This window comes from Mustela nigripes, chromosome 14 (genome assembly GCF_022355385.1).
Source record: "Mustela nigripes isolate SB6536 chromosome 14, MUSNIG.SB6536, whole genome shotgun sequence".
NCBI classification, from domain to species: Eukaryota; Metazoa; Chordata; class Mammalia; order Carnivora; family Mustelidae; genus Mustela; species Mustela nigripes.
Genome location: NC_081570.1, coordinates 83170757 through 83197382, shown reverse-complemented (window position 1 = coordinate 83197382; position 26626 = coordinate 83170757). Strand labels below are relative to the sequence as shown.

Here is a 26626-nt window from a genome sequence, read left to right as displayed (position 1 = left end):
AATGCTTTTACCCATTATTGTTTATATACTCACTCATTCAGTAAATACCAAGTTCCTGGTAAGTGACTAATATGTCCTTGCTATCAAGAAGCTTACAATTTTGAGGGAAGATAGACACACAAATATTTCCTACTTGTCACCTGGTTAACTATTTCCCACAATATGTAACACAGCAGCATAGCATCTGAACTTTTTATTCACATATTTATATGCACTTCTGCTAACTCATCCTACACTCTCAGCCTCTGTAGGAAAAAGACAAATGAAGGGGGCAGAAGATGAAGCATACACTGAGGTATGGGGACTATCGTATGTGACAGCTCCATAGAGTTGCAGAAGCTTTTACTGCCAGGGATGTGTGCTAGTCAGTAGGACCCAACAAATACAACAGAAATAGATTCCACAGATGTTGCATGGTATACACATGAATTTAGTTAATTAGTATGTTTCCTATTTACTATGGAGAATGAAGGATTTCGACATGAGATGTCAGAGATTAGGGAGGTTCGTTCAGTGGTGCTATGAAAATAGGTTGGAGAAGGACAAGACCAGGTCTTGGGAGATTTTATGTGTGGCTATTACAATAATTCAGGTTAAAGAAAGTTGAGAATCTGGAATAGGGCTGAGAACAAGAAATACAATGAGTAGGTCTGAGCATCTGATTAAATATAGTTGGTGAAGATTAGAAATAAGAAGCAACAAAGCAGGTTGAGAATTTAAGGAATGTCTTCAGCACTCCTTTTGACCAATTAGATGGATGGTGATGACAATTTACCAATAGAAAAATGAGTGGAAGATTATGGCTTCTGATTTTACCTTTTTTGTTTGGAATTTTTTGTGATATCCTAGTGGAAAAATCCAGTAAACCCTCAGGTATACTGGGATAGGTATGGAAATCAGCCCAGAAGTTTGTGGGTAGAAGATGTAGATTTGGTATTAGTTGCTGTATGCTCTAGTAGAAAAATTATGAGCCTTGAAGTCAGTCAAATTCAGTCAGTATCTCATTTATGGTTATTGGGAGTAGTAGAAATAATATAAAATAAATTTTCACTGAATTGGCATATGGTGAGATTTTTTTAAATGGCAGTCATTAATATTATCAGCTTATAGGTATTTTTTAAACACTTTTTAAAAGATTTTATTTATTTATATGACAGAGATCACAGGCAGAGAGGCAGGCAGGGAGAGAGGAAGGGAAGCAGGCTCCCTGCTGAGCAGAGATCCCGATGTGGGGCTAGATCCCAGGACTCTGGGATCATGACCTGAGCTGAAGGCAGAGGCTTTAACCCACTGAGCCACCCAGGCGCCCCAGGTTATAGGTATTACATGAAGTCGTAGCATTGGTGAGATCATGTAGTCATTCTTCATATCCACACTCGGTAACGTGAGAAAACTAAATCCCAGTGAAATTCTGTCACTTGTCATGTTCACTGAGTGTGATATTCAGACATACTGGAATGAATATGTTCTAAATCTGTCTATAGATATTATTTCAACATGACTTACTCATATTGTATAATGTTATTATCACATCCTTTATTTTAACATAGTATATGTGTATCACTCTTTGGGTTTAGAGAACTCTTTTGTAGAAACAGAAAAAAGTAAAGTAGCCCATATGAGGGGCTGAACTTCTTTAGCATAATGTTTTACTATGAACTCTTGGTGTGCAAAGCCAATATTTTTGAAAACCATTGAACCTGGTAATTATTTACTAAGGTGTGGACTTCGAAATACTAGATATTTGTGTTAAATAAGTTTGGAATACTAAATAAGTACACGAAAGTAAACCTTTCAAAAGAAAATTTGGTATAATATATATTTAGAAGGGATACTTGGGGAAGAAAATCTTCGCTTTAAAAAATATTATCTTGGGACTCTTAAAAAGGCAAATTTCCTTAATAAGAATTAATATAACATATAGTTTACAAAAGTGACAGAATTTTTTCCCATAGAGATATGTTAATCATATAAAGTGAGATGTAAATTTATCCCTTTTCCTCAGTAACCAATGACTTTCTTCTGCAAATAATAATAATGATAATCAGTTTTGCCACAATTTCTTTCTTTCTAAGTTTGTGTCTTCCTTAAAGCATTGTTCCAGGCTTTCTGTATATTTTATCACCATAAGTATATGCCATAACACATTTAAAAATTCCCTTAATTTTACAACTATTAAATAGGACTCAGAAATTAACTTTTTTGCCACCATCATAGTTAAATATTTTATTCCCCTGTTGTCTGATAAGAAAATGTGTGTTATGCATTAGGGAAACATAAAATCAGTCCTCACAGATTCTATGTTTCTATAATGCTGAATAATTGAACATATGATCTGCAGTAACTATTGATTGGTACAAAAAATAAAAAGGGGAGGGTGGAAATTTTTAGGCAAGTCTTTGGTTTTAGGGTTTATGTTTCTCCTTGTAACAAATGACTTTGTAATAGTGAGTTGCATTAAATTCCACTTAATACTTATTACTACATGTACAATATATGTTAGATTAAATAAAAAAAACTTTTCAAACATTGGCAATTGTTATGCTAAATTCTCCACCCCCGACCATTGTAACTTTTTACAATTCTGTAATAATATATAATGTTATTAACCAATGGCATTCATTAAATGTGCTCAATGTTTAACATTACACTGATTTTTATTTCTATTAAAGAAAAACTAATTCTCTAACAATGCTCCAACCTGCTATTACAACCACTTACCTTTTAACTGAGAAGTGATATACCCTTTTCTTATTGAATTGGCTTTTGTGGAGAGTTCCTTTTTATTTATGATGGGATACTAAAGGGACTCTGGGATCCTTTGGAATTCTTATTGTGCTCCTTGTCATTCTACCCACCATGAGTGGCATGACACTGAACAGTTAAACATGGGCTTTTATCATAGATGTGAGCTTTCCTCACATGGTTACAATGGAAATGAACAAAAGTCTCAAGACAAGTCATTCAGGACATTGTAAATATCTATTAATCAGGCTAGTGAATGTTTCATGATTACTTTATGAGGATTATTTTGAAATGCAGCTTTATTTCAGGGTCCTGAATTTAAGTTGTGGGAGGTACCTTTGTTGAGCCTTTTGAAAGAGCATTAAAAGCTTTATCAGCACCTTGATAAGCTTGAGAAAAATAAGAAGAAACAATTATTCTAGCAAGTATACTCTGTGCTTCTTAGAGTTTTTCTTTCTTTCTTTTTTTTTTTTTAAGATTTTATTTATTTATTTGTCAGGGATAGAGAGAGAGAGAGCAAGCGAGCACAGGCAGACAGAGAGACAGGCAGAGGCTGAGGGAGAAGCAGGCTCCCTGCTGAGCAAGGAGCCCAATGTGGGACTCTATCCCAGGACGCTGGGATCATGACCTGAAGGCAGCCGCTTAACCAACTGAGCCACCCAGGCGTCCCTTCTTAGAGTTTTTCTTATTGTAATGCAAATAAATCACACTTACTAGAACATCTGTCACATTGTAAATATCAAATTTGTCATTTAGCCATCAATGCCTGAGAGTTTTGCCAATATTTTTTGCAAACATACTATGTGTTAGGAACTTTGCATACTTGATCTCATTGAATCTCGTTCAAACTACACTGTAATCCCAGAGAATATGTATTAATTGCCCCCATTTTTTGCTGGAGAAGCAGTACCAGGTGTGGGTAAGTGGCTTGCCTAAAGTCACCAAAGTTCTCAAGAAATCCAAACCTTGTAGTTTTCCACCATTCCAAAGCACCCAATACAATAGTCATGGGGAAATAAGGAGTGGTATAATGGTTTAAGGGATGAGGAGAGGTGAGAAAGTTGTATTGTTTTTATAGAGAAATACGGAGACATTTTATGGCAAGGTAAAGAAGAAAATGGAAAACAGAAGTCTGAAATTGTATTTAAGGGGGCAAAAGGGGAAGGACACCAGGAGACTGGAAAAGAAGAAAAGAGGTAGATGTGTTAGTTTTTTGACAGTTGTTAGGATACTTTTCCCCTCATTGATAGAGAAATAATTTGGTGAAGATGGAAAAAATTCCAAGGTGGAACATGTTAGCCAAGTGAGTTTCACTTTGCTTCTCAGAGAAGAGGAGAGAGAGAGTTAAAGGGAGAATAACAGCTCCTCTCCAGTAATACACACAATAGCAAAGGCTAAGTGCGGAGAAGAAACTGCAAAACAAAGTAGGACAATACAGACAAAGAACATTAAATTGTTACGTAACTAATTTTACATTTATATCAGGTCTTAATACCAGTTTACTTTTATGGGGTGGAAGGAAGAAAAGAATAAAATAAAGCATTTTATTATAATGGAGGAACAAATAGGGGTGATATCTTTATTGAACATTGGTTTTATTATTTATAATTAAAACAAAGTAAATAGTTCTTGAACTTCTAAATTAGTGATTATTTATTTAATGGATATTCTAGGTGACTTCCAACATTATTATCCCTTTAAGGATATGAAAATAAAACTAACACACAAAGCGGGCTTGAGCCAGTTTGCTCAACTATAAATTATACACAGGTTACAATTAATTGCTTTAAAAAGGAGTTAATTTTATCAGGTCATTAAATAACCTCATTAGTAAATTATTATGACAAACATTATTTGCAAAAATATTGGAGCAGTAGCATTTTCACAAATTATTAGTCCTTAGCAACAACTTATGTTTTGTTTAAGTGTAGTGATGGAATCAGCCACTATGCCATTAGAGAATATTATTATTAAGAAAATATAGGGCATTTTATAAGTTGAAGATTGAAGATAGATTCATCTTTAAGCATGTTATGTTGTGTTACCAGAGCTTTGTACTCTGGGCATGTATGAAAATTGGATAAGTATAAGAATATACAATATTCATATATGGTGATGTGGGAATGGAAGAAATGAAGGTGAATGAGAAGAAAGACACAAGAGAGGAAAATAAATACATATAAAATTCAGTGAAGGGCAACCTAATTTAGCATTCATTCAAAACTTGAGTTCTTATAATATGTGCATATATTTAAGTTTTAAATATTCTAGGTCAATGAGATAAGATTGAAAAAAAAGCAGCAAGTTGAGAAGTCTTATTTACTGATTTGAAGAATGGGGTAATTCATTTTGAGCTAAGTCTTTAGGCCAAAATTTTAGTCAAAGGAAAAATGTGGGTTCTGATTTCTGCCAGACTTAATTAGCCATATGTTAAAGAACAATAGTTCAATATATATAGTGTGGAAAATACTTCTCATTATGGATTGATTTTTTTAAACTGTAACTATTCCAACTATTCAGAGCAACACAGACAACCAAAGAATTAACATCACTGGATATGTGAAGCAGATACCACCCACATACCCATGTACAAATTGTATTTTGTAATATAAAAGTGATCATTGGATTCTTTTCCTTAAATTTCCAGAGTGCCAATTTACAAGCAGCCTCTTGGGACATATCTAATTATATCAAAATTATATATTCATTCTGCAAATATTTACCATGATCTGTGCTAGGAGTAAAAGCCTTCTAGATCTTTAAAACTCCCAGTGATCTTTAAAATCCCCAGTCTTGGGGCACCTGGGTGGCTCAGTGGGTTAAAGCCTCTGCCTTTGGCTCAGGGTCCTGGGATCAAGCCCCACATGGTGCTCTCTGCTCTCAGGGAGCCGGCTTCCCTTCCTCTCTGCCTACTTGTGATCTCTCTCTCTCTCTCTGTCAAATAAATAAATAGAGTCTTTAAAAAATAAAAAATAATAATAAAATCCCCAGTCTTGGGGTACCTCGGTGGCTTAGTCGGTAAAGCTGCTGCCTTTGGCTCAGGTCATGATCCCAGGGTCCTGTTATTGAGTCCCGAGTCAGGCTCCTTGCTCAGCAGAGAGCCTGCCTCTCTCCCCACCTCTGCCTGCTTGTGCGCTCGTTCTCTACCTCTCTCTCTCTCTCTCTGATAAATAAATAAAATCTTTAAAAAGATAAAAAAATAAAATCCCCAGTCTAATCACCACCTGGGTTTAAAATTATAAAGGCAGTGAAGAATAGGAGCAGGGAGTTCCAGGTTAGACTTAAACTTAATCCCATTTCTGTCCCTTACTACACCTGTGCCCTTGAGTAAGTTATTTCAACTCTTGTTTAGGTTTCCTTATTTTTTAGGTAGAGATGGTAATTAAAAGTGGGGTTCACTATGATGATTATCACAGTGCTTGGTGCCAAAGGCTTAGTGGTTATTAGTGTCATTCTCATTGAAATTGTGGATTTCCCTTAGAAGAAATCTTTGTGTTTATTAAATGGTTTAAAGAAAAACTTTTATATAACAACAAAAAATTAATATTTGAGAAATAAATTGTACTTCACCAAAATTAGAAACATCTGATCTTTAAATGAAATGGCAAGTCATACAATGGGGGAAAAATACACATACACACTTGACAAAACTAGTTATGTATTTTCAAAACATGCAAGGGTTTTTTTTTTTTTTAAGATTTTATTTATTTACTTGACAGAGATCACAAGTAGGCAGAGATACAGGCAGAGAGAGAAAATGGAGGAAGCAGGCTTCCTGCTGAGCAGAGAGCCTGATGCGGGGCTCGATCCCAGGACCCTGGGATCATGAACTGAGCCCACGGCAGAGGCTTTAACCCACTGAGCCACCCAGGCGCCCCAAGGGTTTTGTTTGTTTTTTTAAACAATATATAAGACAGTCCAATTTTCAAAATGGGGCAGAAGATTGAAACAGGCAGATGAATATGGAGGCATAATTAATAAGTACTTGAAAAGATGCTCAGCATCATTAGTCATTAGAGAAATGCAAATTAAAACAACAAAGTGAAACCACTTCACACCCACTAGAATAACCAAAATTAAAAAGACTAATAATACCAAAGGTTAGCAAGGGTATGAAGCAACTGGAACTTTCACACATTGCTGGTCCAAGTGTAAAATGTACGTTGGAAACAGTTTAGTACTTTTTTGTATAGTTAAACATACAGCTACACTGCAGTTAATACCACTGTTAGATATTTAACCAAAAGAAATAAAAATGTTAACTGTAATGAGTCCTATGTCAATGTTCCTATTAGCCCAAAACAAAAAAAGACAAACAAAAAGTCAATCAGCTTGATCCATTCATCTGTTGATGGACATCTAGGTTCTTTCCATAGTTTGGCTATTAAAAAAAAAAAAAAAAAGTCAATCAGCAGATAAATGGATTAAACACATTTTGGCGTATTCACTATTCACTGAATAGAATACTACTCAGCAACAAAAGGGAATGAACTACTGAAACATGAAACAACATGGTTCAATCTTCACAGACATTGTGTTGAACAAATGAAGTCATAGGTACTGCTTGTTAAGCATTTAGTGACAGGGAAAACAAAACATTTTCCTTGACTTCATGAAGACCCAAGGCTCTCTAGGTGCAAAGTAACATAATTACAACACCGTGTGGTAATGTATGTAGTGATGGAGAGATCCCCAGAGCTTTGTGAATGCACAATCCAGATGCCGAATGCTAACCATGACCCTGATGAATTTAAGTGTAAGAATGTTTATTAGGGTAGGGGAAGAGGTCATGGAAACTTACTAGAGGGAGTGGCACCTTTACAGAGTTGAAGGATCATTAAGAGTTATCAGGAAAAGAGAAGTTGGAGGGATAGGGTTATTACTGGTGGAGGGCTCAAGAGAACAATTTTTCAGTGAACTAGCATGATCACTCCTGAGTAGTTTAGTATTTCTGTAGTGCATGAGTCTCTGATGAGTTGAGTCTCTGAGCTGGAGAGTTAATCAGATTGTGGAAGTCCTACCTAGGATGCTAAAGACCTTGGGCTGCTACTCTGTTGAACATGAAAACTGACTGAAAGGTTTCAAGCAGTGATATCTCGCTAGATAGGGTATGAACATAAGAATAACAAGACTGGACATGTTGAGACAGCTGGAGAGCTGTTATAGAATGCAGATAAGAGAAGATTAGAGCTTGAACTTCCACAGGGAATGAATTAAATAAGTAGTACTTAAGTCTAAGTGCTTAGGTCTTTTTCCTTATGATTTAAAATCAGCAATCTTAATCAAAAATTGGAAAATAAATGACCACTTAATAAGTAGCTATTGGAAATATACAGTATTTCACCCCTAAATTCCTGTAGCTTAGGATTTTAATGTTGTATTAATCTTTGTGTACATAGGATAAAACCTAACATTATCATAAAGTCAAAATCATTATTTTCAACCAAATAAAGCTATATTGTCCCAGTGTTGGCATTACTAAAATAATATACTTTGATCAGCATTTGCAGATTACATAAGATTATTTCTATAATTAGTTTCAAAGCATTTTCTCATATTTATCTCCTTGAATATTAAACTCATTAGGAAATATATATTTAGATATGTAGAGAAGATTAATTTATAAAACTAAAAGTAAACATAACAACTAATTGAAATGCTTAATAGAGCATTAACAAGAATTAACTTCTGGTATAACCAAACAAAATGTTTTCGTGATTTGTTCTTGTGGTTTATTTGATGCAAACTGCAGGCATGGGTTGCAGAATAAAAGTAACAGAATCTTATGACTAGAAAAAGCAATTGAATAACTTTTAAGTGTGGTCTTATAGGAATATTTCAACAATTAATTGGCCTTAATTTTTTTTTTTAATTTTCATGTGAAATTCAGAGGCATAAACTTTGTCTGTTTTAACAATTATTCAGGAACAAGTCTAATTAACCAATTTTTATAGTTAGATAAAGATGGTCTCAGAAGAATTTAGGAAGCAACTAGTCTTCAATATTCTCCATTAGTTGTATAACTAATATATTTGTAATTGGAATATATTATTGATGTTAACTTACCAGTTTTCTGTTACCTCTCATGGGAGTAAAATGTGGTATGAACCAGTTTTTCTGGATACCTGTTGTTCCTTTATTAGAGAACCATCTTTTAGCTGATGTATCTGTGACCACAAAAAGATGAGTAGTTGTTGATTTATATGTGATATATTAAAAATGAAACCAGGTTCTTAGTTAGTAATGGTGATAGGGTGTGATATCTTTTATTGACAGGAGCCCCTAACACTGTCAAAAAATAATTTGGTTTTATATTACATTTGTCTATATAAAAGACTGACAAGTGTAAGTCATAAGAGTGAGGCAACCCATGCACAAGGCTACATGTTAGAATTTAGAAATTTAAAAATGCAAATTTTAATAGTCTCAAGAATTTTTAGTAAATAAATATCTACAGGAAGCCACAGCCGGTTTTGTTTACCCTGTATCTTGCTTACTGGTGTGCTAACTGAATAGTGAGGCTGCTAAAGAATATATTTATGCAACAGGACTTAAGAAATTACAGTTGAACTTGAAATCAAGCTCAAGTTCATTTCGGGAATGTAGACCAAAGAAAGAAAAGTCACACCTACAAATAAATTTTCTGGTTCTATTCAGTCTTTTGAAAAGAAAATAGAAAAGTTCCTAAGTATTAGCACAAAATAAGATATGGGTATTCTTATTTTTTTATAATTATAATTAGTTCAGTGAGACTTCAATTTGAAAATGTCAGGCTGAATACAAGTATATCCTTCTATCCTGTCCTGAATTGCCACTAAAATGAAAGAAGCAGGATTTTTCAAATGCCGTAAGCTTAAAAGGAAAAAGAATAAGACAGAAAACAATAAAATGTCGGAAGCTGAAAAGCAGATGGCTCTATGAGATTGGGACTAAGCAGCCCCAAGAATCTGAATTCTGAACTGGACCCAAGAAGTACCGTGATTTGCACTACTGAGTCTACTTCACGTTTCAGGACTAGTAATACCAGGTAGCTGTGGGAGTAGGAGTGAAGGTGAGGATCTGTCAAATTTCTGGTAAGAAGCAGCTATATCCCTTCAATCCCTTGTCCACGTTGAATAGCTCAAGAACCCTCTTTGTTCAGCAGAGAGAGTTACCCAGTGCCTGGACTGGAGGACACAAGGCAGAAGGATACCCTGGTGAGAAAAAGGGGATTCAGTGAATTCTTGCATGCTACAAGCTGAGAAAATTATTCTCCCTTGTCTCACCTGGCTTGTAGAGCCGCCGCTTTGCAGGTACAATATGACAGTTGGGCATGGCTGTTTGCTGCATAATATGAGTTGTTATGACTCACAAGGAGATCAATAACTAATGTAAAGTGGTACATTCAGAATAAGAAAAATGGAAATATGAAAAAGCCAGAGCCCAAGAGATGTTGCAATTTTGAAAAGTCCCTACAATCTTCTAAGCCGTCGTTCTTTCAGAAAAAAATAATGATATTCTTAAGCAATTATTTTTCATTAAAAATAAAAGAGAAAACTGTGTCCTTGCTTTGAGTTTCCTAGGCATGCAAATCCCCCTTTTAGCTATATTTCCCCCCAAATGATGAAAGTTAAATGACTCAAAAGAAATACTTTAAAAGCCAGTATTTATATTAATTGGCTCACTATACAGGATGACACAAGTTCATTCAAATTTGTATTGAATATGTACAATCTTTAGAGTTTTTGTTTCCTCAGGTAGGGGAAGATGCCAGTACTTTGTGTATTCATGTGTGTGTTACAGTCATTTGATTTCTTCTCCACAAAGACTGGTTTTAAGTAATTAAGTTCCAAATGTTTTCTTTTCCGTGACCAAGCTGAATTTTGGATATCAACTTGGTTAAGCAAAAACAAAACAAAACGGAGAAAGTCCATGAGATAATCTCTCTTACTTTGGAGCTGGGATGGTTGGATGAGTTTTAGCAGGCAACACTCAGAGTAACTCACAAAAAAGCATCTTCTGAGAGCTAGAACAGCAGTCACAAATCTTCTCGCTCTGTTTGAGGCTTAACAAAGTAGTGGAGATAAGCTTCAGAGAGACCATATCTTAGCCTGAAAGGAAAAAGAGACACATACTTTTTGTGTGTGTGTGAAAAAATTGTGCAGTTATTTTAAAAATGAAATCCATGACACTTCATTGTGGATTCACATAGGATTTTATTTTCAAAATGTCTCATTACAATACTAATTGCCAAGATTTTTTAAGGAAATACACAGGTTCAAGTATATTTGTATATATTCAAGTAGGTAATAACATATAGAAACATATCCCTTTTATGATATTCCCTGTTTGATTTTGATTATTCTTTAAGCTTTTTTAAAATTGTCATTTAATGGTATGTTTTCATTTCTTTTTCTAAAAGATATTTTTGATAAATAGGACAAGTTACTCATCAGATTATTATTCTAAAAATATATATTTGCTGCTTAGGTCAAATAATACTTATTAGAGATTCTGTGTAAAAAAGTTATAACCAGTAAGTTATCTCATGTAGTGTTGAAAATTATATGGAAATATAGTTATTTGATTATAATTCCCTAAACTTTTTATGAATATTATAAGGCCACATAAAGAAATATGTCTTTTATAAAATAACTATTACACATTATTTATTATATTGGTCAGTAAATTTTATGTATTGATTGGCATTATGAAATTCCTTAAAAGACTTTTGTGTCACAAAAATAGTTTGTCTTTCCTGATAAATTGGTATTGTTTATTTCATCAGATATTGATAGTTATATAATTTATAGTAATTTTATTTTAACTCCATTACTTGGAAACTCAGAGTTAATTTTGGTGTTCAATAATTGTAATTATTCAACTATTAGATTACCTCAAATACCTTATAAAAACAGAAGAGTTATATATTATAGGGACATACACAAATTTGTGAATGGCATGTTTACTTATCCCATTAATTCTTTAGGTGTTGGCTTAGTTGAAGGAAGATGGAGGTTTTGAACTATAGATGACACCATAGTAAGTTATTGTAATAATCATCTAGAGCCTACACACAATATTGATTATTTCTAGACATTAAGTTCAGACATAAATTGAAGTCTTATTCTGATTTTTCTCCCTCAGGCTCTTTAAGCTCTTTCATTTCCAATTTCACAGCTATAAGCTTGTTATTTAACATAAAAACAACTCATTATACTTATCCTTAGTTAAATTCATGTGTGTGGAAAGAATAAAATTCTAGCATTATCACTTATTTGGAAATGATACAAAACTATTTCAAATCCTTTCCTATAAAGGGGGATGGGGAATGATCTCATGAAACTATAAGGACAACATATCAAGGTACAAATAAGAAAATGAAATTCTGACCACTGAAGTCTTATTTATTTCCATTATTTTATTCAATTATGTCATATTTTTTAAAGTTTTATTTGAGAGCAAGAGAGAGAGAGCATGAGTGGGGAGAGGGGCCAAGGCAGAGGGAGAAGCAGACTTTCCACTGACAGGGAGCCCTGATGTGGTGGGTCTCAATCCCAGGACCCTAAGATCATGACCTGACCTGAAGTCAGACACTTAACTGCCTAAGCCACTGAGACACCCCTGTTGTACTTTTAACAATTATTACTGGTCTTGGCACTATACTAGTCACTGGGGATTATTCAGTGGTTAACTTAAGTATATTCTCTTACCAGAGAAGCTCATCAATTTTTTTTTTTTTTTATTTGACAGAGAGAGAGATGACAAGCAGGCAGAGAGGCAGGCAGAGAGAGAGGAGGAAGCAGGCTCCCCGCTGAGCAGAGAGCCCGATGTGGGGCTCCATCCCAGGACCCTGAGATCATGACCCGAGCTGAAGGCAGCGGCTTAACCCACTGAGCCACCCAGGCGCCCCATCATCAATTTTTTTTTAAAGATTTTATTTATTTATTTGACAGAGAGAAATCACAAGTAGACAGAGAGGCAGGCAGAGAGAGAGAGAGAGGGAAGCAGGCTCCCTGCTGAACAGAGAGCCCGATGCGGGACTCGATCCCAGGACCCTGAGATCATGACCTGAGCTGAAGGCAGCGGCTTAACCCACTGAGCCACTCAGGCGCCCAAGCTCATCAATTTTTAAGGGAAAAATAATTACTATACTAAAGTAAAAAGGGAAAAACAGAAAAGATGCCTAATGACCATCTTGAGGGCTGAGACTTTAACCTGGTATGTTGGGAGTTTGTTAGACAAAAGAGTTGAAGAGTTGAAGCTAGTCCATTAGTGGCAGATAAAATGTGCCCACCATAACACAGAGGTTTGAGAGAACAGAGTGAATTTGAAAACTGACAAAAATGGCATGGCCTCTTCCTAAAATGCATGCTGACAGATGAGAAAGTAACTGACAGCAGTTAGGGCATGAGGGTAGGGCATGAATAAATTGTTATGGGTCATACACAGGAACTTAAGACATTTATGGAATTTGGATATATCCCAGAGGCAGTGAGTGGGCATCTGAATTTCTGGATTGATGTCATCAATGTATTGCTTTGGCACCCAGGCTCAGGAATGTCACCATACAAAACTGCAATGGTACTTCCTCTGCCCTCAAACCAATATTCTTTAGGGTTAGTTGAGACCTGACTGAAATACTTTTCACATAGCTTTTCTTATCAACTTTGAATCCCTCAGATGTTGATCTGGAAAATGAACTTGCAAAAAATCACATAATTTGTATTATAAATGCACTGACAAGGGGGCCATATCAACATTTACAGCTTTCACCGCCATACCTTAATGGGAAAAGATTTATGAATAATCACTAATGATATAAATTCATAATGATGAAATGAAATATTTATAAAGCATTTCCTTTTTATTTAATTGCATGGTAATCTCCAGTTCATTAATTCATTATAAGATCAGTTTTGAAGTCATTGTTGGCTTTGAGTTATCATTGTTCAGGATTTGTTAGTCAAAGAGGATGAGTAACATGAAACTGTTTGTTTTTTAAGTTTAAACAGCTTTATTGAGTTATAATTGATATACTGCATGATTCATTCATTAAGAATGTATAGCAGTGATTTTTAGTATATTTGTAGATATGCATGGCCATCACTACTGTGTTCATCATTACTGAAACTGTTTTTGGAGAGAAAATGAAAGTGCTGAAATATCTATATTATTGGGCTATTTTTAGGGCAGTGAAGAAATGCAGTTTACATCAGTTGTTTTTCTTTAGTTCATAGGATGTTCTAGGGTGTCTTTAGTCATCTGTGAAATCTTGTATTATAAGCTGATTCATTTTCTGTATTTCCTTAGAGAGGAAAAAATTATGAAAGATTTTACAGTTGTCTCAAATTTTGTTCCAGTTTCATTTTGTGGGCTTCAAAATTAATGTGGATAGACAGATTGTCTTTCATTGTCTTCTGAAATGATTTAAATCGCTTAAGCTAAATTTTAAAATAGGATATCACTTCACCTGTGTTCTAGAAATTTGATGTGTTAGATATATTCATAGAAACACAACTTACATTATGGATTTATTATTTTTGTGGATCTTATTTTAAATGGATATTATGACTGCATTTATTTGCCATTTTAGACATACAGTTTGATTTAGCTCAGGATTAAGGAATGTAGAATTTTAAAAAATATAATACCATTTAGGATTTTCACTATAAAATCTATTACACTGTAGGAGGTTTCACATTTCTAAAGTGCAAGCAGTAAGTACTATGGGGTCAGGGACTAACCAGTGAATGAAAGTCAGAACTCAAAATGAACTACCTTTTCTGTTTTACATTGGGCACTGATAGAAACTGATAATGTTTGATTAATGAACGGCAGCCTTGCAGCGGGTGAAAACATCTGCAAAAAGTGATTTATTATTTCAAAGGTATTGGGAGCTTGTGGTATCTTGCAGATTTAAGTATGTGTGCCTGAATAAAATAAATGAGATGCAACATGTGAAAAATGAAAACACATTACTTGTAAAGGATGTGTCACAAGCAGGGTATTTTTGTTCAAGTACACTTTGTCATGGGGACTTTTAATGCTGTTCTGAATACAAATCATTTAACTGGTTCATAAAATCGCCTCAGTTGGAATTCTTGCATCTATCATCCAAGACATAAATGAGGGTTAAACTTAATGTGGTGTAACATCCCCTAAATGTTCAAATTTTGCATCATATACAACTATTAAAATTGCACATATGTTTTATGTATAAAGATGAATAAATCGTGGGTACTTAAAACAATGGTCCCCAAACAGAAATAAGGTTTAAAGTCTTCAGGGTCTTAATTGAATGCTCATCAGATACTCAGAGTTGAGGATTTTCATGCAACTATTATGGTTAGACATTTGGATAATCTATCATTTTATGATTGAACAATTTTTAGTTAGGTGACATGTTATATGATAAATAATAGAGTGCAATGAAGGAATTGGTGCTATTTTAGGTACTGCTGTCGGAGCTGTAATTAGTGTGTGTGTATGTGTGTGCATGCATGTATATGCATACCTTGAATCATTCCTGTTGCTTAGTTGAAAATCATACCCTTTCTCTAAATGTAGTTACATTGTATTTCATATATACTGGAGAAGTATTTATAGAAAATAAGATTTCAAATTCTTTCAAGGTACTAATGGGTTATACCTAACAGAAAACAATGTGAAAATGAAACTGGAACAGTCTGTAGGAGAGTCATGCCATCAAGACTACTAATTCCTTCTTTTGTGGTTTATGAGGTGTATCCACTTGTTTAACTTACACCTAAAAGGCACTTTTGCAAATTTGGGTGTTGTAACTATGAAGAACCTATGCTTCAGATCAATAGGATGAACAAAAGTTACCATCATGAGCAAACTAAGGTCTATGAAGAAAAACACATTTGTTTGTTTTTTTGAGAACATTATGGAATTTTATAATTGCATATATAATTTTTAATAAATTAGAAACTGAATTGGGTCAAGGTTTCAGCATCTCTTTCAACCATGATAGCCTTAGGACTGAGCATAAATTAAATCCTTATTAAATGTTTTGTTGAATGATTGAATAGATGAAGGGATTAGTAAAGGAAATATTACTCGCAGCAACTTTACTCAGCCATTTAACAGTACTCAGGAGCCTGCTTTCTGCCAGGCAGGGTGTTGGGTCTGGAAATACAATGTTGGAGAGAACAGGCATAGTCCTGGCTCTCAAGGAGCTCCTAGGCTATGGGAAACTAGTATTAAATCTATCACATAACACATAATGAAACATTTTGAAAAGTGATACAGAAATACAAGGGTCTTGGAGGCTGCCTTCCAAGGGGTTCTCCCCTGAGTGGGGAAAAAAAAGGGAGAAATCATGCTCGCTGAGGTTGAAGAGAATAAAGAAAGGAGGTGAGGACAGGGGATGCTAGAAAATTGGGCTGGGAAGGAAAAGGATCAGATTTGCATTTTAAAGGAATCACTTTGTCAAATGTCTGAAGAAAGTGAGAATGTGAGAAAGTCACTTAAGAGACTTTAGTAATAAGAACAGAAAATGGTGACATTGATTCTGCTCTTCCCAAGAATACAAATCTTTGCCTATTATGATATCTCTACCTGCCCCCCCTCCCGCACCTGTCTTATTTTTTTCTGTTCCCTGAGAGTGGTCATGACCTAAAAGTAAGGGGTCTTTTGTCACTCCTTTTTGATACTCCCTATTCCCCCTTTTATATCTTACTCATAATTATTTATTAAATCTTAACTACCACTTAAACACAATGGTATTTGTCAGGCAATAAGACAGTACCAAGAGATGTTCTTATGTTTTGAGTTTATTTTTAAAATTTGACTCCACTGAAATGTCAAAAAATTTTGATGCCATTGTTTTACTGCCAGATGATATATGTGATTAATAATGTGATCAGATTTAAATGCTTTATTTCCAATGACAGAATCTTTCAAATAGGAAAATAAACATTATATTTTAAGTAATATTCATGTACAGACAAGATTATAAGTAGAATAAGGAATATGATGAAGATTTAATAACATTCATAGAAAGAATTTCTATAATCTTTCTAATTTCTAAAATTTACTAACCTTCACTGTCAGGAATATTTTCCTTATCTCTTATGCTATCTTATAAGTCAGTTTTTAAGTGGAAATAGGCATGATCATCTTGAGAGCTCCTTATGTAGCTGAAAATCTTCATTAAATTGACTTCTCCAGGCTGAATAATTACAGTTCCAATTAATTAAAGACTAAAAATTGCTTCCTCAATTAAACTGAAATATGTAGGCAAACATATGAAAATACAAACCTTCTAGATTTAGGAGTTTTCTTAGAACTCCTTGCTAAGATGTCAAATATTAATATAGCCTAACCTCCTTAACATCAAAGAACATTTAGAGATATGTTCTTCTTCCTAATTATGTAGATATAACATATGTAAAACAAAATTAAGATCCAGGGCATACTTAGTTGGAATCTAATAAGAATTCAGAAAAAATATAGGACACTGGTTTCTGGTTATCTCTGTCTTTAAACTGAATCTACAACCCTTCACTCATAGTATTCTTCCCAGGTTCCAAACACAAGCTTGTTGATATGAGGATGAAAAGAAATGGCACATGTGAGAACTTTAATAATTATATCAGGCTATAACCCTTATAAATATTAAATTGTTGGAGCTGAGATTGATTCTCAGTTTTCATCTCCCATAAAACTGAACGCAGCTTCAGGACCATGGTTATAAGTAAACTCCATGTCCTTACTTAATTTTTCACAAGACAATTTGAACACCAGGGCACCTGGGTGACTAGTCAGTTAAGCATCTTCCTGGGATCAGGTCACGATCCAGAGTCCCTGGGTCTAGCCCTGCATCAGACTCTCTGCTCAGAGGAGAGCCTGCTTCTCCCTCTGCCCTTCACCTTGCTCTGCTCTCTCTTACTCTCTCTTTCTCTCTCAAATAAATAAATAAAATCTTTAAAAGAAAAGAAAATTTGAACAGCAACCAATGACTTCTAAAGATTACTTTTCCCCTAAGTTTCGTACTTTCAATTTAGCATTGGGGGCATTTTGTAGGCTAGCTGTGGGGACAGAAGGTAGTACATGGTGATTTATACAGTTAGAAACTAATTGTCAGTATTGAGAGTTATTGATAGTGGATGGAAATTTAACAGTTTACACTTCTTTTTTTATTATTTTTTAAAAGATTTTATTTATTTATTTATCTATTTGATGTACAGAGAGAGAGACTCTGAGAAAGGGAACAGAAGTAGAGGGAGTGGGAGAGGGAGAAGCAGGCTTCCTGCTGAGCAGGGAGCCTCAAGCGGGTCTCTATCCCAGGACCGTGGGACCATGACCTGAGTCAAAGGCAGATGCTTAATGACTGAGCCACCCAGGCACCCCAAGTTTACACTTTTAGTAGGATTCCTATCCTAGGAAAGCATCTCAGGGTAAGAAAGGAAAGACACACAATTTAGGTTATTTTATAATAAATGTATGAGAGAAATTAATGCATGCAAAAGGATACCTGTATGCTTTTGAAGGACACAGTTTAGATTCTGGGAAGTAAATATTACATTATTTTCTCATGGTTCTAAGGGTTGGCAATTTGTTCTGGGCTGAACTGGAAGCTCTGCTACCCCATGGTGTTGGATGTTCTTACATGCATTGGAATCAGTTGGGGGTTACTTATGGGCTGGAGTCCCAGGATATCAGGCCTCAGTTGGGAAAACTGGATCTTTTTGTCTACTTCTGGTATCTCTTTTAACATGTATCTATGTCATCCTTAAGGAGGCTAGCCTATGCTTGTTCACAGTTAGCCTTGTACCAAAAGAAGGAATGTATATGTTTCAAGTCCTCTTCAAACAAAGGCCTAGTCACCCCATTATGTTGGTCAAGGCAATTCACCAAATAATACCAGATTCAAGGGAAGCAGAGTAATAGAGACTCCTCAAATCTTGAGAGAAATGGCAAAGTCCATCTGCAAAAGGAAATACATACAAGGATGGGACAGATTCTTATGACCTTCTATGTAAACACTTTACAAAAATAGTGCATTTTATCAAGGAAAAGTAGATTTTTTTGGATGGTGTCCCTTTAAAAACAATTTTCCCGGGGCGCCTGCGTGGCTCAGTGGGTTAAAGGCTCTGCCTTTGGCTCAGGTCATGATCTCAGGGTCCTGGGATCAAGCAGCATCAGGCTCTCTGCTCAGCAGGGAGCCTGCTTCCCTTCCTCTCTCTGCTTGCCTCTCTGCCTACTGTGATCTCTGTCTGCCAAATAAATAAATAAATCTTTAACACAAAACAAAACAAAAAAACCCCACAATTTCCCTACATGGAAATTTTCTTAAAAGAAAATTGTTCTTTAAAAATTTTCATCTGATAAAAAGAGATAGCAGAGGTATTAGAAGATAGAGGAAGGAAAGTTAAGTATTCTCTATACTGAGAAGACATTTTAAACCCTTAAAGCGAAGCAAGCCACTCCATACCATTTACACAGAGTTTTATTTAGGGCAACTTATGCAACAGAGAGTATCAGGCGGACAACAATCCGGGCATCTCACAGCTATTCTCTGCAAAGTCTGGGCCTTAATCCACAGATATTGTAGAGTGAGAAGTTGTGCATTGTGGTGAGGTCAAGAGTTAAACATTTAAAAGACTTTTTGGCACCATCTGTGTGCCAGAGAGGGGGGAGGGGGGCTCCTGGCAATGTCTGTGTGCCAGAGGGGAGTGTGGGGAAGAGACCCTTATCTCTGCTAGTTATACAAACAACTTTAGGGAGGATCAGAAGAAGCCTTCCTGCATTCTGTTCAGGGCATACATCCACCTCAGAGGGGCTTGCAATGCCTAGTTCCCAGGGGAGTCATTTAGTGTACATGAACAAGATGCTGGGCCAAAGATGGAATTAGTCATCAGCACTCCTACAGGAGTTATATGCTTATACATAGTTTCAAACACTCTTGTATTCCAAATGATTATGATTGAAGATTTCAGAGCCATTGTGCCTGCGTTTAAAACCCAGATTTGTTATTGAGCAAGTTGCTCTATGACTGTTTCAGTCTTCCTAACTTCAAGTCTGAAAAATAATGTAATCATCTCATAAGATCATAGAGAGGATTAAATGATTTGATACTGATAAAATGCTTAGAATACCAGTACTTGGCATAAAAGAAATCCTTAATGTGTGTTAGCTATTATTATATCGTATTCCTGGTCTTTAATAGTGAATAAAACTATGTGTCCTTGTGGTATAAATCAATGTAATCTCTAGTTCTAATTCTGCTTCTACCTGCTCTCTCTTTATATGAGTACTTTCTTATGTACAGTAATTATGTTCTAAACTTCATTCTCAAAACACTAAACTTACCCATAATCATAGAACAGAAAATAAAAGTTTCTTCCCCAAGTATCTGGGTTCCTGTTAAATGCAAGACTTAACTATTGAGATGATCCACAGACACCAAATTGCTTTTAAATCCCAGCTCCCTAATTTCCCTTTTTATTATGTTAACATAGTTCTGGCCCAATTTTACCTTAGTTAGTTTTAGATCAGTTTGCCTAGAGAGCCTCAGACATTCACTCTAAACTGCAGACCAATTTCCTATCTCCAGCCTATCTAAGACTGGATTTTTGAATGATGGCTGGAACTTGATTGAATCCATAATGAGTCCCTTCACCTAGATTTTTTACCTCTATTACTGCAAGACCAAAAATATCCTGATAGCCTCAAACTATCACCTAGTTATACTTGTACTTAAATCCAAAGCTGATATTCAGTGGTCTGGTTATGATTGCAAGGTTTCTTTTAACAGTTACTTTCTACATTTCTATGAGACCATACTCAAGATGAGAGATAAAGAAAATTTGATTTGGTAGTTGCAGCAGAAATGAAGATGCGAAGACGAATGGAAAAGAAAGGACAGAGTTGAATCATCAGTAATCAAAAATCAAATGCTTAAGTAGGAAGAAAAATAGAGGAGATTTTGAGGAGGTTTTTGTTTTGGTAATTCCTTATTGCACAAATTTTGGTTATGATGTAGTACATGATACTGTAATGATTTTAATATTTTATTAGGAGAAACTTCAAATATAGAATTAATCTATGTCTTTATTCTCAGAATTTTTATTATTATACAAAGATACTATACAGATATAATATGACCTGATAACAAGTAGTTTGAAATAATCTTTCTTTGGCTCATTCAGAGAAATTATAAAGATGTAGCATTGAATGCAGTTCTGCTCAGTATTCTATTTTATATTGTAATACCTAAAATTTTTATCTTTGAAAATATGTAATATTAGACTTAAAGTTATCTGCCTTTAGTAAAGTACCCATGCTATATTGGTATATATTATATTAGAATAAGAGCTGTATATTATATTGTTTTGTTGTTTTCTTCATGGTCCTCTACATGGTATCTCTCCAAGGAAATTGTCTTCCATTTCTAATCAGATAAATATTTGGGCTCTTTACTTATACCCCATTATTTTGGGCTACCAAATATAAGATTTACTTAAAATAAAACATTTAAAATCATGCTAAAATTTAAGATTAATTTTCGTTCTTTGTGAAATGGTCACCAAAATGTTTGAATTTGGATTTTCTAGTAAGTTACTTCTTATCTCTCCTTAAAGACAACAACAGAAGTAGCAAAATCATTCAAAATTATTTCTTACAAAAAAATCAGAAAATAAATTTTTTAAAAAAGGTAGAAACAAAGCTGGTATACTCCAAAGTAAATTTGAGACTGCTAAAAGCTGCTTAAATCAGATAAAAACTATAGGGGAGAAAGTAGAAACAAATATTATAGAGTCTTAGGAAGCCCCTAGGTGGTAATCTCAGCATACTACTTTGCCCTGCTTGGCATGAATAAGTGTGAAAGCTGGGATGAACAAGTAGAAAAGGGAAACAAACAAAAAACTTTCCAGTACTTTATTCAGAAAAACAGAGCAGATGAAACTACTCAAGGGTCCAACACAAATAAACCATATTTGTAGGTAGTAGTCAATCTATGTGTTGGCAAAATAGAGAAACTTTGGGTCATCGATCTTGGAAAGCTGCCCTCTTTGTGCCACTCATTATAACAAACTGTCTCCAGGAACATCCTGTAAATAACCAATCTAAACAAATTCAACTCTGATTAGTAATAAGATAGTATTGTGGCATTAAAACAAGAATACTGTAAGAAAAACTGTGGACAAAAGCAACTAAGTTTAGCAACAGATGAATTACACTCCCCAGGGGAGAAAAATATATTGCAATCAGAATTTTAAAATGATGAATAAATACTTTGCTATTTATTTAAAACAAGAAAACTTAATGCAGTATTGTCTGTATAACTAAAAGCCATAAAGCCTAAATGCCAGAAATGAGGCAGTCAAATAGGAGCTGGAAAATGAGTTGGCAAGATATAAGAAAGATGTATACAAAAACCAATACATTTACCAAAATAAAGACGAAATGGAAAGCCTGAAAATGAATAAAGATTAAAAACAAAACAAAACACTGCAATGGACATCTAATATGGAAATTGGAAAAGTGAAAAAAATTTTTAAAGGGAAAGAATAGAAAGATAAAATGATAACTATTGGGAACGGTCAAAAGAGATCTAGCATGCATATAATTGGAGTCCCTTGGAAGGCGTCTCTCCCTCTAATGGAACAGAAGAAATATTTGAAGCAATATTTTAATACAAAATCTACTCATGAAATAAAAGATTGGAAGTTGGAAAAAAAAAAAAGATTTGAAAGTCCTGCCAGGAAAAATTGCTCTGGAATGCATTAGAATATGAAATATCCTAGGAAAATTACTAGATTTTTAAGAATAAATATTTCTTTGAATATATAGGAGCAAATATCAGGCCACATTTAAGACAGAAGATATTAGATTGGCTTCATATTTCTTCTCAACAGCATCAACAGAAAACACTGAAGCAACACTTAGAAGATAATCAAGGAAAGAAAGTAGGAACTAATTTTTTATATTCAGCTAAACTGTCTCTCAGGTATAAGGCCAGAGACAATATTTTACATTCATGAATTCAAGAAAGATTGTTTCCAGAAGACCATTCTTGATGAAACTATTAGAGAACAAACTTCTGTCAATTAGAGAAGATGCTAGAAACTCTGCCAGAAGTGTTCACACTGCATGTTTATAACTGAACAATTAAGTCTAAAGCAAATGTGGTGATTATGGTGACAGACTATAATGTGAATGCTGCATGCTCTGATAATCCCAAAATGATAATAATAACAGAATTGAGGAAGTGAAACAAATGTGGAGCTTTATCTTCAGAAGTAAAAGCACTTGGATTAGTGTAATGGAAAAAACAACAACAACAACATAAGAACAGAAATAATATTGACTAAAAGCCAGTGGTAGAAAATGGATGTTAGAGGGAGAAATCTTATCATTTTTTTTTTTAATTAGGGACTGTATATTCTATCTAAAGAATTAGCAAATTGGGGGTATTAGATTATGTGTGTAAAACTATAAAAAGAAATATGCACTTAAGGTTTTTAAAAAGCAGCAGACCAAGTGGGAAAATGTGAAAAAACTAGATAAAAGAGCATGAAATAGTATTTCTGACCTGGCCAAATATATTGGCCATATCATTAAAAGCACAAAACAAAAACAAATCCTTGAGATTACATCTTAAATCAAGACCCAATTCTTTGGTATATTCAACAGGTATATCTTAAACAAAATGATTTGGAAAGGCTGAAATAAAAGGATGGTAATGTTACACCAGGTAAATTGAGTTCAGAGAGCCTTAGGATTGGTGAACATGTGGAGATGCAGGGAAAATGGCCACATGGAGAAGGCATGCAAGCCCTGTACCCTTCCCACATACCCTTACCCTTTGCATCTTCAGCTGGCTGTTCTGGCATTATGTCTTTTTATAATAAATTGGTGATGAAACAAGTGTTGTCTCTGAGTTCTATAGACTCATCCTCCGAGGAGGTCCTGGAAACCTCTGATTTATAGTCAGTTAGTCAGAAGTATAAGTGATAATTTGGACTTGTGACTCGTATCTGAAACCAAAGAAGGGAGTCCTTGGAACCTCCAATCTATAGTTGGCCAGTCAGAAGCAAAGATAACAGCCAAAGTGGGGCAGGGAGGGCAGAGTTTAGGACTGAAGCCTTAACAAATCTGATGTTATCTCTGGGCACATAGTGTCAGGATTAAGGTGGGTGCTTGAGCATTATTTAATGTTGTTGAGGGGACCTCCACCACCCCTTGCCAATGTTGGAACTGGGTAGGGTAGAATAGCACGTTTCACAGATAAAGAAATAAAAAGGGCCCTTGAACAGTTAGAAAATGCTAAACTTCACTCATAATAAAAGAAATGCAAACACTCCACTGAGTCACCATTTTATTTATCAGACTGGCAGATTGTTGATAAAGCTGTAAGAAAACAGACACTCTCATACAAAGCTTATGTAAAACCTTAATTTCCACTTCGGGAAATTATTTTACACACATGAAGTGATGAGTCTTCTAGCTTATTAACTGCACCATTGTTTGTAGTAGCAAAGTAATGGAAACAACCTAAATGTCCAGCAAGAGAGACTAACTAATAACTGAAAAATATTGAAGAAGATCTTTGTATCCTGATGAGAAAAATCTCTGAGATGGAAGAAGAAAAGTTAGTATAAAACAGAACATGCTGTCATTTGTACAAAAAAGGGGGCAATATGAATAATTATTTGTGTATGCATTAAAAAAGTCATACATACAATGTTAGCCAAAAAACTCAAAAGAGGAAAGACAACAACGAAGGGAGATTTGTCACAATATGTCTTTCTATATCTTATCTTTGAATATATGAATGTATTGCATATTCCAAAATGTAATTTAGAAATATTTTCTTTTATTGGATGCCTTGGTGATTCAGTCACTGAAGCGTCTGCCTTCAACTCAGGTCATGATGCTGGGGTCCTGGGATAGAGTCCCAAGTTGGGCTCCCTGCTCAATGGGGGGTTTGCTTCCTCGTCTCCCTCTGTCTCTCTTCCTGCTCATGCTCTCTTTTCCTGTCTCTCAAATAAATAAGTAAAATCTTTTTTTTTTAATTGCTTAAAAAAATATTTTCCTTTAAAAAACATGTGGTTTTACTTTGGAGTGCATTACCATCTGATGTAAATACAAAAATATTGGCAACACATAGAGCTCTGATAACTGAGGGTAGAAGGCAATGAGAAGAATTTTTAACATGACCTTTTCATAGTTACAGAAAATTACTTTGTTTTTTGTTACATCTTAGGAATGGAGACGCTTGGGATGTTCTAGTTAAAATTCTCCCTTTTTACAAGTATAGAGGACCAATAAATAATTAATAAATATGTTGGCTGCTATTCTCAGTGGTAGTGTTCTTTGCAGAAAGCCACCACAGTTAACTCAAGTAAAGGGTGATTCGTGGAGAATACAGGAAATGAAATGGTGCCAGATTTTATGGGAACTGAGAAGCTTCAGGAATAGAAGTGAAGTTCTTTATTCCTTGGTGGCCAAACTGCTTTTATATTTGAACTTTCACTTTTTTGGTCCTGCTGTCTCCATCCCCGGCCATTCCCTGCACTTTTGCATGTAATTATTGCACATGTCTCCAAAAGGAGTCTTTAACCCTCTGCAATGCAAGTTTCACCCCCCTTCCCTCATTGCTGACTGCAGATAGGATCTTGGTGGGTTGGTCAGTGGTTTAAGTCTGATTAGGCATTCATCCCCTATCCAATCAGTTGTGTCCAAAGGAAGGATCATTTGTTTTGTCGCCAGTATAAGAAGGGACAGACTAAGCAGTGCCTTGTGCCTTTTACCTGCCATCTGGTGTCAACCAGGCAGTCATACCCTTTATCCAAGAAAGACAGGGAAGCTAAAATTCACTTTTCACGTATAAAAGGAGAAGTGAAGCATGGGCTTCATAATAAGCACTTTTTGTTAGATGGCCTGCTGCTGGGATCTATGGCTTGAAGGGGATTGACCCCTTAAAGTCAAAGCAGGCAATAATAAACAATATATTTAAACTAACTTTCAGACCTTACAGCTAGAGTGACAGAATCAAGTCTTGAGTCCTGCTTCTCTGCTCTCACTGTATTGGCCTCTGTGACTTTTCTGTAAAAGTGACCATTTTATTCACCAGGGGAAAATTTTCATGATTCATGGCTTCATGTGGAAGGGCAGGAGCCACAAAGCAGAGGCAAGTGTTGCAAGTGTATGCTTTGTCCTACTCTTCCTGTGGGTCAGGGAACCTCTTGCACTGGTTAGGCCCTGTGATACAGCTAGTGCAATTAGAACCTCAGATCAACTTCTAACAGAAAAGCAAGATGTAAATAAAAATGCCTCTGCAAGGGGCTGAAGATAATACTAAAAATTTAAATGTGACAAGGGGACTTAGAAAAAATCCTGCTTAGGATTTTTTTTTCCTTAAAAACAAGTCAGAGAATTTGTACTCTTTAAATTCTGCAAGTCACTATGTAACTGGACTTTATTTATATATATTCAAATATTTTGATGAGTTGTCAGCTAAATATGCAGACTAGATAAAGGGATATATATATATTGACAACTTATAGCCCTGAGTTACTTTTGCTTTGATAGTTAACTCCTTATTTGTGTTATAAAACTATAGTTTCCATCCCTATGTTTCAATTAGGTTGAGTAGCAAAAGAACCAGCTTTCACATGACCGTTGACCTTATCAGTGTCACTCAGAAATCATGCTGACTTGCATAAGAATTTGAAGCATTGACTAGTGATGCATATATGAGCTTAAGGATCTAATTTGGTCATTCTTTTTTTAATGGATCTTAAGTCTCCAGTGGGCTTCTTAAATTAACAATGAGATAATTGGAATCAATGTCATAGCTGAAAATCTTATTTCTTTGTTTACTTACCAATTATATAAAATTAAATACACACAAATACACCACTGA

General features: G+C 35.0%; 1 protein-coding gene across 4 annotated transcripts in view; it reads left to right on the top strand.

Moving 5' to 3' along the window:
- Positions 1 to 26626, top strand: part of DPYD (dihydropyrimidine dehydrogenase) — an 833094-nt gene that overhangs the window by 285870 nt on the left and 520598 nt on the right. The window lies entirely within an intron of this gene.